The 9,231-nt window shown below is 44.0% G+C and overlaps 1 protein-coding gene across 3 annotated transcripts in view; it reads left to right on the top strand.

Moving 5' to 3' along the window:
* Window positions 1–366: 366 nt before the first annotated feature.
* dgkaa (diacylglycerol kinase, alpha a) overlaps window positions 367–9,231 on the top strand; it is a 41,174-nt gene continuing 32,309 nt past the window's right edge. For all 3 annotated transcript variants that reach the window (XM_061790114.1, XM_061790123.1, XM_061790132.1), the window contains exon 1: window positions 367–568. The gene's annotated coding sequence lies outside the window, so the exon portion shown is untranslated. The remainder of the gene's footprint in view (window positions 569–9,231) is intronic.

Genomic DNA, 9,231 nt, shown 5'->3' with positions numbered 1-9,231 from the left:
TTTGCTCCATTTTTTTTGGGTGTTACGCTGTGATTTTTTTTCTCATGTACAATTTGTGCCTTGGCCCAATAAAGGTTCACTACACCGATTTAGAGTCTTCAGTTAAACTAACATGCATGTTTTTGTCACACAATTGAATGAAGAAAAAACATGACATTTGCACTGCTAAATAAGTTCTTTCTCGAGGATCTGTATCAAATAGGCCAGTGTCCTCTTCAGGGAAATCGAGCATACTTGTGTGAAAAGTCCTGAAATAAAGTTGGAACCTGACCTCACCCAGCATGCATGCACCGTCTCTCTCTCTCTCTCTCTCTCTCTCTCTCTCTCTCTCTCTCTCTCTGTTTGTGTCTGATGCAGCTGGAAGGGAGGGAGGGTGCAGGCAGGAGGATCCGAGGCGGCGCCTGCTGACTGGCCCACAAGAGTCACTCTCAGCAGCTCGGCACCGGTTCACTGGCGGCGGTTTCCCTCCTCTTCTGCCTCCTCCTCCTCCTCCTCCTCCTCCTCCTCCTTCTCCTCCTCCCGGGAAAGTCAGCGGACACTTGGCCAGCCGGCTCAGGCCATTACACAGGTAAAGAACTCCCGTGCAACCGTCCGCTCGGTGCAAGTTGCAGCCCCCGAACGAGCGCGCCGCTCCTTGCAGCACGTCAGTCGGTGGCGAATTGTCTACGTCAATGCACGTTCAACAAGCCCATTATCACAGTGTGTTTCCGTCTTTTTAGTAGTGCGCTACAACACAGTAATGCAGTAGTAGTGCCAGCTTCGAAGCGTGCACGTTTGAGTTGTCTTTGCCACTCATGTTCTTATCACTCTTGTAAAGTTACACGTGCCGGTCCAGACTATTTAGAGAGGACTCCGAGTCATGCGTCTGCAGTTTTAGACACTGTCCCAGGAGACTTCCGGGCTTGTTATTATTAGACTGTCTAGTTGTGTTTCATTGAAAGATATCAAACGCTTACTGTATCTTCCTCATTGAGCCTTATTTACTCAACTGCAGTGAGTACCGGGCGCGCTAGATCTGTTTTCTTTGTATAAAATAATTGCATAAATCATGATTAGAGAGAGTACAGTACGGGAGGATGGTGCATGAGTGGTAAGCACATCTCCCTCACAGTTCTTAAGTTTGCCTCTGGCCATCCATTGTGGAGTTTCCATGTTCTCCCCCGTGCTTGTGTCAGTTTTCACTGGGTACACCTGCTTCCTCCTACATTCCAGAAAACATGCGTGTTACTTTCACTAAAGACCTAATTGTCCATTGGGGTGAATGTGACTGTGGTGACCAGTCCAGGGGGTTCCCCAGAAAGCGCTGTAGAAAATGGATGGGCAGATCGACAATATAATATAGATACATTTATAGTCTGGCTGGCACGGTGGGCGACTGGTTAGTTCTGCGGACCCAGGTTCAAATCCCGGCCCCGCCTGTGTGGAGTTTGCGTGTTCTCCCCGTGCCTGGGTGGGTTTTCTCCGGGCACTCCGGTTTCCTCCCACATCCCAAAAACCGGCGTGGTAGGTTAATTGAAGACTCTAAATTGCCCTTAGGTGTCAATGTGAGTGTGAATGTTTGTTTGTATGTGCCCTGCGATTGGCTGGCGACCGGTTCAGGGTGTACCCCGCCTCCCGCCCGAAGATGGCTGGGATAGGCTATGTCCGCGACTCTAGTGAGGATAAGCGGTAAAGGAAATGGATGGATAGATTTGTAGTCTGATGTACAAACCCCAATTCCAGTGAAGTTGGGAAGATAAATAGAATGTAAAAAAAAAAATAATTACATAAAATGTAAATAGAAACAAAATACAATGATTTGCAAATCATTTTCATACTATATTCAATTGAAAACACGACAATATATATACAATATACTGTATTTAATGTTCAAACTTTTTTTAATTTAATTTAATTTTTTCAAATATTGACCCATTTTGTGCGGCACGGTGGATGACTGGTTAGCACATCTGCCTCACAGTTCTGCGAACGAATCCCAGCCCCGCCTGTGTGGAGTTGGCATGTTCTCCCCTTGCCTGCCTGGGTTTTCTCCGGGCACTCCGGTTTCCTCCCACAACCCAAAAACATGCGTTTTAGGTTGATTGAGGACTATAAAATTGCCCGTAGGCGTGAATGTGAGTGCTAATGGTTGTTTGTTTCTATGTGCCCTGCGATTGACTGGCGACCGGTTCAGGATGTACCCCGCCTCCCGCCCGGAGATAGCTGGGATAGGCTCCAGCACCCCGCAACCCTTGTGAGGACAAGCGGTAAAGAAAATGGATGAATGGATGGATGACTCATTTTGAATTTGATGCCTGCAACATGTTCCAAAAAGCTGGGACAGGGGCATGTTTACCACTGTGTTACATCACCTTTTCTTTTAACAACATTCAATAAGCATTTGGGAATTGAGGACACCTATTGTTGCAGTTTTGAAAATGGACTTCTTTCCCATTCTTGCTTGATGTACAACTTTAGTTGCTCAACAGTCTGGGGTCTCCGTTGTCATATTCTGCACCTCATAATGCGCCACACATTTTCAATGGACTGCTGGCAGGCCAGTCTAGTACTGGCTCTCTTTTACTACCAAGCCATGCTGTTGTAACATTTGGAGAGTGTGGCTTGGCATTGTCTTGCTGAAATAAGCGGGGATGTCCCTGAAAAAACATGTTGCTTGGATGGCAGCATATGTTGCGCCAAAACCTGTATGTACCTGTCAGCATTAATGGTGCCTTCACAGATGTGCAAGTTACCCATGCCAAGGGCACTAACACACCCCCATACCATCACAGATGCTGTTTTTTTTTTTACTTTGCGCTGATAACAGTCTGGATAGTACTTTTCCTCTTTGTTCCGTACGACACAACGTCCGTGATTTCCCCAAAAAATTGGAAATGTGGACAGCATTTTTCCACTTTGTGTCAGTCCATCTCAGATGAGCTTAGGCCCAGAGAAGCCGGCGACGTTTCTGGGTGTTGTTGATATATGGCCATTGCTTTGAATAGTAGAGTTTTAACTTGCATTTATACATGTAGAAATGAACTGTGTTAACTGACAATGGTTTTCTGAAGTGGTCCTGAGCCCACGTGGCAACATTCTTTGCACAATGATGCCAGTTTTTCATGGAGTGCCGCCTGAGGGATCGGAGGTCATGAGCATTCATTGTTGGTGTTTAGCTTTGCCATGTACGTGCAGAGATTTCTCCAGAATCTCTGAATCTTTTGATAATATTGTGGAAAGTAGATGATGAAATGTCAAAATTCCCTTCAACTGTACGTTGAGAAACGTTCTTAAACTGCTGGATTTATTTGCTCACGCAGTTGTTCACAAATGTGGTAAACCTCACCCCATCCTTGCTTGTCAACAACTGACCCTTTCTGGGATTCTCGTTTTATACCCAATCGTGACAATCGCCTGTTTCCAATTAACCTGTTCACCAGTATAATGTTCCAATCAAATGTTTTTTGAGCACTCCTCAACTTTCCCAGTCTTTTGTTGCCCATGTCTCAGATTTTTTGGAACGTGTTAAGGATAACAAATTCAAAATATAGAAAGAATATTTGCAAAGAACAATAGCATTTATCAATTTGAAACAAACAAAACAGGACTGTGACACATACAAAAGTAAATGTAAAAACAGTGTTGCATTAAAAACACTCTGACAAGTGCAGTTTTTCCAAAAGGTTAGTTGAGGTCCTGGGTTCAAATGCGGCCTTCCTGTGTGAAGTTTGCATGTTTTCCTTGTGCCTGTGTAGGTTTTCTACTCTGTTTTTCTCCCACATTCCAAAAACATCCATCCATCCTTTTTCCATACAACTTATCCTCACGAGCGTGCAGGAGCCTATCCTAGCTGACCCTGGACAAGAGGCGGGGTACACCCTGAACTGGTTGCCAGCCTATCACAGGGCACATATAAACAAACAACCATTTGCACTCACATTCACACCGGGCAATTTAGAGTCTTCAAACAACCGGAGTACGTGGAGAAAACTCACACAGGGGAAGCTGGATTTAAATCCGGGTCCTCAGAACTGTGAGGCAGATGTCCTAACCAGTTACCCACTGTGCCACCTGCTTCCCAAAGTGTTCCCACAAAATTGGAACCATGCAGCCAAAATGTCCTCCAAACATAAAAAATTAAGATTAAGGGCTCTGGTCTGAACTTCTGATTGATTAATTTATTGTCTCATATGGTCTATGCTCATTTGTAGATGTCAGTGCTCAGTTTAATTTATTGGTCTTTTACATTCATGAATAATTTTATATGACACCATCCATTACAATATTTATCAATGGGTGAAGAATTATGAGTACAATCATCTGCTAGTGCTCATTTCAATAACATTTATCTTTTTGATTTCCTTGGAAATTGTTTTTTTAGGCACTAACAAGCCTGCAAATGCTATCAAACTAAATCCTTCAGCCCAGTATGACGTTCTAAAATGTTTTTTTTTCCCACAGACAAACCAATATTTCCAATGCCACAGTAAGGGAAAAGTAACATAATTCCTGTGGAAGTGGCTAGAATTCTGAGTTTGGGTGAACATGTCCTTAAACATTCAATAGTACTGAACTTGTTTTTATATAGGCTAGGATAGGCTCCAGCACGCCCGCGACCCTATTGATGATAAGAGGTACGGATGGATGAATGAATGAGATTGGGAAAGGCCTTTTTCTGTTCCATGTACAAAGTCCATAAAAAGATGCTTGGATGAGTTTGGTGCAGAAGAACAAGCTGCACCTTTGGCAATAGGCCCTCTTTAGGTCTAACATCACTGAACTCTGACTTCGCAAATGGACCAAAATTCCCACAGACACACTGCAACAACTTCAACATCCCACAAGAGTGGAAGCTGAAAAAGCAGCAAACACCACATTGCTTTCCAATGCCGACTTCCTGAAGGTAGCATGTCCCAATACCTCTGTACAATATTTAACTTCCAATGACGAGCTCAGGTTACATTTCACTTCCTGCAGCACTTCGATCCGTGGGCGGGCAAAGCGAGACTCCCTGATACGTGCGCGCACTCCCACCAGAAAAGCAAAGTGGCTGTTATGACAAGTCTGAACAGGTTGTTTCCCCCCCCCCCCCCTCTTATTCTTAATGCAGTATGTCACAGAAGGCTGCCCTCACCAGAAGCTCTTACATTAGTCACACTGCAGTCTGAGTGATAGGGGGCCAATCATCCCTCCTCTTCATTTTCCAAGAAATCTGTGATTCACAGCATTGTAACTCTTTTGCTGCTCTTGTGTTATTTAAACGGCGTGTTCACCGCACTCTTTTTTCTTTCTTTCACTCTCGTGAAATGTCGCCATGCACAGGATGCTACCTCCATCTCTGCTGACTGCGCCTTGAAAGGTCCGCATCCACATAATGAGCTGATACTGGAGTTAAAGGATCTTTGTACCCTGTCGTGTTTACATAATGGTGCAACCCACTTCGTTTTACACCCACCACATACACGCACACATACATTACATTAAAACTACATAATAAGCTTGTCTGACATGACAACAAATATTTATATTTACATTGCTTTGAAGAAAATATTATTAGGCAAACTGAAACTGAGGCATTGCATTGCACCAGATCAAATGTTTCATAGTTAATTTTGTACACCTGTGCAATGCAATCATAAAATGTATTTTTTGGGCATTATATTCGATGAGTTGTTTAGATGTTTCGAAATCCGTTGTCTAATCCGGTCTTGAAGCAAAATGTAGCGCATTATTACTTGGCTTCAACCAGCAGACCAACTAGTTTGTGGTCTGGAACAACATGATGTCTTTGTTTAATTGCTAAAATATGAAGCAAACAGTTTCCTTGGTATTTTTGAAAGATTATTATTATTTTGAAAATATATAAGGAATCGTTGGCATGACAACCGGGCTTGAATCCGGGCTCCAGCCTTCCTGTGTGGAGTTTGCATGTTTGCCCCGGCTTTCTCCCACTTTCCCAAAACATGTTTCTTAGGTTAATTGAAGACTCTAAATTGTCCCTAAATGTGAATGGTTATTTGTCAGTAATGTTCCCTGCGCGTGGCTGGTGACCAGTCCAGGGTGTACCTTGCCTCTCGCCCAAAATCAGCTGGGATATACTCCAGCACACCCGCTCCCCTAGTCAGGATAAGTGGAAAAGAAAATAGATGGATGTACACTGAATCGATTAGGTGAGCGTTCATTTTTCCGATGGTTGAGTCAAATGGCAATAACAGCTAATAGAAGAATGGATATGGTTACAAGTGCAAACCAATAATGTTTCGTTTGTTTCTAACCAGGGTTGCACAAAAGTGCTGTACAGCTGCACATGTGCACTAAAAATATTAAAAGTGCATCAGATTCAAGTATGTCACTGCACAATTGTGTACCAAGCATTTTGCATTTTTTTTATTTTTTCGGAGGGAGTAGCGCTGTGTCGTTCGCGACCGCCTCGTTCAGACAAATCTTTTGAGTGAATGTCCTGAATAGAATCACTTCAGGAACCAATTAGTTCCTTTCTCACTTCAGTTGAGCTCAGCCTTGATCGTGTGCCTCATGAGAAACTTCCCTGCAAATGTCACGCCATTCACTGGGCAGCGACGAGTCGTTTGGGCTTCTTTGTCTCACTGCGCAGCAGCTACGACACGCCATCAAAATATGTCTTTACCTGAAATTGGTCCATTGTGCAAAAAAGATTGGGGAACTCTTCCCTTGAGAATTATACTGCGATCCTATACTGTAAGTCTTTAAGTTCATCTAGTTAGGTTGTTGGGTTGGGTCCTCATTTGAGAACCAGACCAAAATTGTTATGTTCACCCCTGTCTATAACATTTCTCCATCACAGTGTGCGCTTACCACACCACGCATGATAGCATTATTTCATTGGTCGAATTTTGAACCCACACATATGTCCACGAAGGGTATTCAAAACATTTCTTTCGGATAAGACAGAGCCGAGGACAAGCAGTGTGTTGTTTTATTACAAAGTAACATCGCCAACTACTGGCCTGGCATGGATATAACATTGTTTTTCCAGGCGTGTTTTGACATTATTGTCGGCTGTACATGATACTTCGCAAAAAAAATAAAAAATAAAAAATACAACACAGAGGAAAAACCTTTATGGTTTTACTTGGTGGTTGTGGTGTAAACGTGCCCAAAGTGTAAGTGTGTTAAATGAGTGGCTGCTTCTCGTGAGCTGGTATTAAAGATATAAACGTCAAACAAGCAGAGGAAGTTGTGGTTACAGGCCTGCACTGAGTGGGAAATGTCATCCTGGCTGTCTCCACATTTGTAGATTGGTATTCTCGTCCCGACTGAAGTAAAAAAACAAAAACAAACAAAAAAAAAGATACATACTGTGCAAATTTGGTCGCTTAGGGCTCTAGTTTCATAGACAGCGCATCTTCGGTGGGGCGCAAATGCAGGCGGATCCTGCACGGCTCTCTGCGCGTGATTTGGCAGACCGGTCTGTGCCAAGTTGGTCGTTCCGGTGCAGCAGAAGAGGTGTTCTTAGAGGTGCACCTGGCGCAGTAACAATTTAGTGGCAGAAAGTCCATCTAAACTCATGCCTGGGGAGACCACATCTGCAAACACACCCGCCGTGGCGTAGCCTGCCCACCCTGCGATCCACCGGGCTCCACATGGGAGGCCCGAGCCGACATTCGAAACCTGAATCTGAAAATTGTGAGGCAAACGTGTTGTTATGATCGGATCTGATTGGACTGCATACAGTATGTGACGTATTATGTGATGTGCAAATTCCCCCCCCCCCAAAAAAAAATGCTGTCTGCTGGGTCCATTAGTTTATGTTTTTCTATTCTTACCAGCTGAGATGTCACAAATTTGGCACTTCAGACACATGTGCTGTTCTTTTAAGGGTTCACTTCTTAGTGTGGCCAAAAGAACCGCACTAACAGGGCAACCGCACCAGAGTTGGTTTAAAATGTACTTATTCACACAGCCTTAGGTCTCCATTTTAGACCTGAACTTTTGGTCTGGTTTTGTATCATGAATTGCAAGAATGGGACTGTAGCTTTTGTGTAAAAAATAGCAAGGGAGTGTTCCCTCTGCTCCTGCAATGAGTCACACAATCACATCTGCATGTTGAATGCAGAGTGGAGCCTTCGGTGGAAAGGCCACATAAGGTTGGCGTGGGCGTAGGAGTAGGTGGAGCTAGACGGACAAGACTTCTTGCAACCGGGCTCCCCCCTTTTTCTCTGAGCTGGCTGCTTTCCGTGATGTCCCCCCTCCACCTCCTTCGCCTCCTACATGTTAGTCAGAGGCACTCTCAGCTGCTAATGGAGGGAAACACGTTTCTTAGCAACCAAATGTGTCCTCCGTCTCCCCGCCTCCGCCACTATCTGCACACGCTCCAGTGAGGCGGATGTGGAAACTATAAAGCCTTCTTCTATTCAAAGAAGTCTTCCTACTCTGAAAGAAAAAGTTGGATTTTTGGGTTGCACAACAGCAGATTTCCTCATCATGAGGCGTGGGCTGTTACAACAGCCTGCACAAACATTAGCGGTGTGGGAATAAAAAGGTCATCCCCGAGTGCACCTTCTTGTGGAGTGCTTCTTGTATGGCTGCTGCTGACAGGTTTACATTGAGGCATTATGGCTAGGTGATGGTGGGGCATCCACTTCTTCAGGAAAACTGCAGTACAGTAGTACTCGTATGTCAAATACAAATCATTCCTGACTGCTAGCCAACCTCCAAATCCCCTCCCCAATTTGTGGTTGGATAACAAATTGTAATACCGTGCAAGTGCCCAGAATTTGACCTTTTGTTGCTGTCGTATTTTCTGCAATGCATTCTTTTGAGTGGAACCTCTAAGGCAGGGGTGTCAAACACATTTGTATCACGGGCCACATCATAGTTATGGTTTCCCTCAGAGGGCCATTATGACTGAACCCATATAAATGTATGATCGCCTCCTATCACATGCAGTATACACAATAAATTGTTTGTTCAACTATTTTTCAAATAGATTTGAAAAGAAATGATTGATAGCCGATTGATTGTAACAAAAACAAAATGCTTGCAATATCTCAACGTTATTAAAAGTGAATAAAATGGGCTATTTTGATATTTTGGCAAGAAACATGAAGTCGACGCACATGATTTGCCTTCGTGGGCCACGTAAGATGATGTGATGGGCCAAATCTGGCCCCGGCCCTTGAGTTTGACACCTGTGCTCTAAGGTCAAACATAATCGATTGTGGTTGGTCAACCTCTGATTTGTTCGGAGAAAAGAAATGCCATTGGGAGCAG

This window comes from Phyllopteryx taeniolatus, chromosome 1 (assembly GCF_024500385.1).
Source record: "Phyllopteryx taeniolatus isolate TA_2022b chromosome 1, UOR_Ptae_1.2, whole genome shotgun sequence".
Taxonomy (NCBI): Eukaryota; Metazoa; Chordata; class Actinopteri; order Syngnathiformes; family Syngnathidae; genus Phyllopteryx; species Phyllopteryx taeniolatus.
This window is presented reverse-complemented; position numbering and strand designations above follow the sequence as displayed.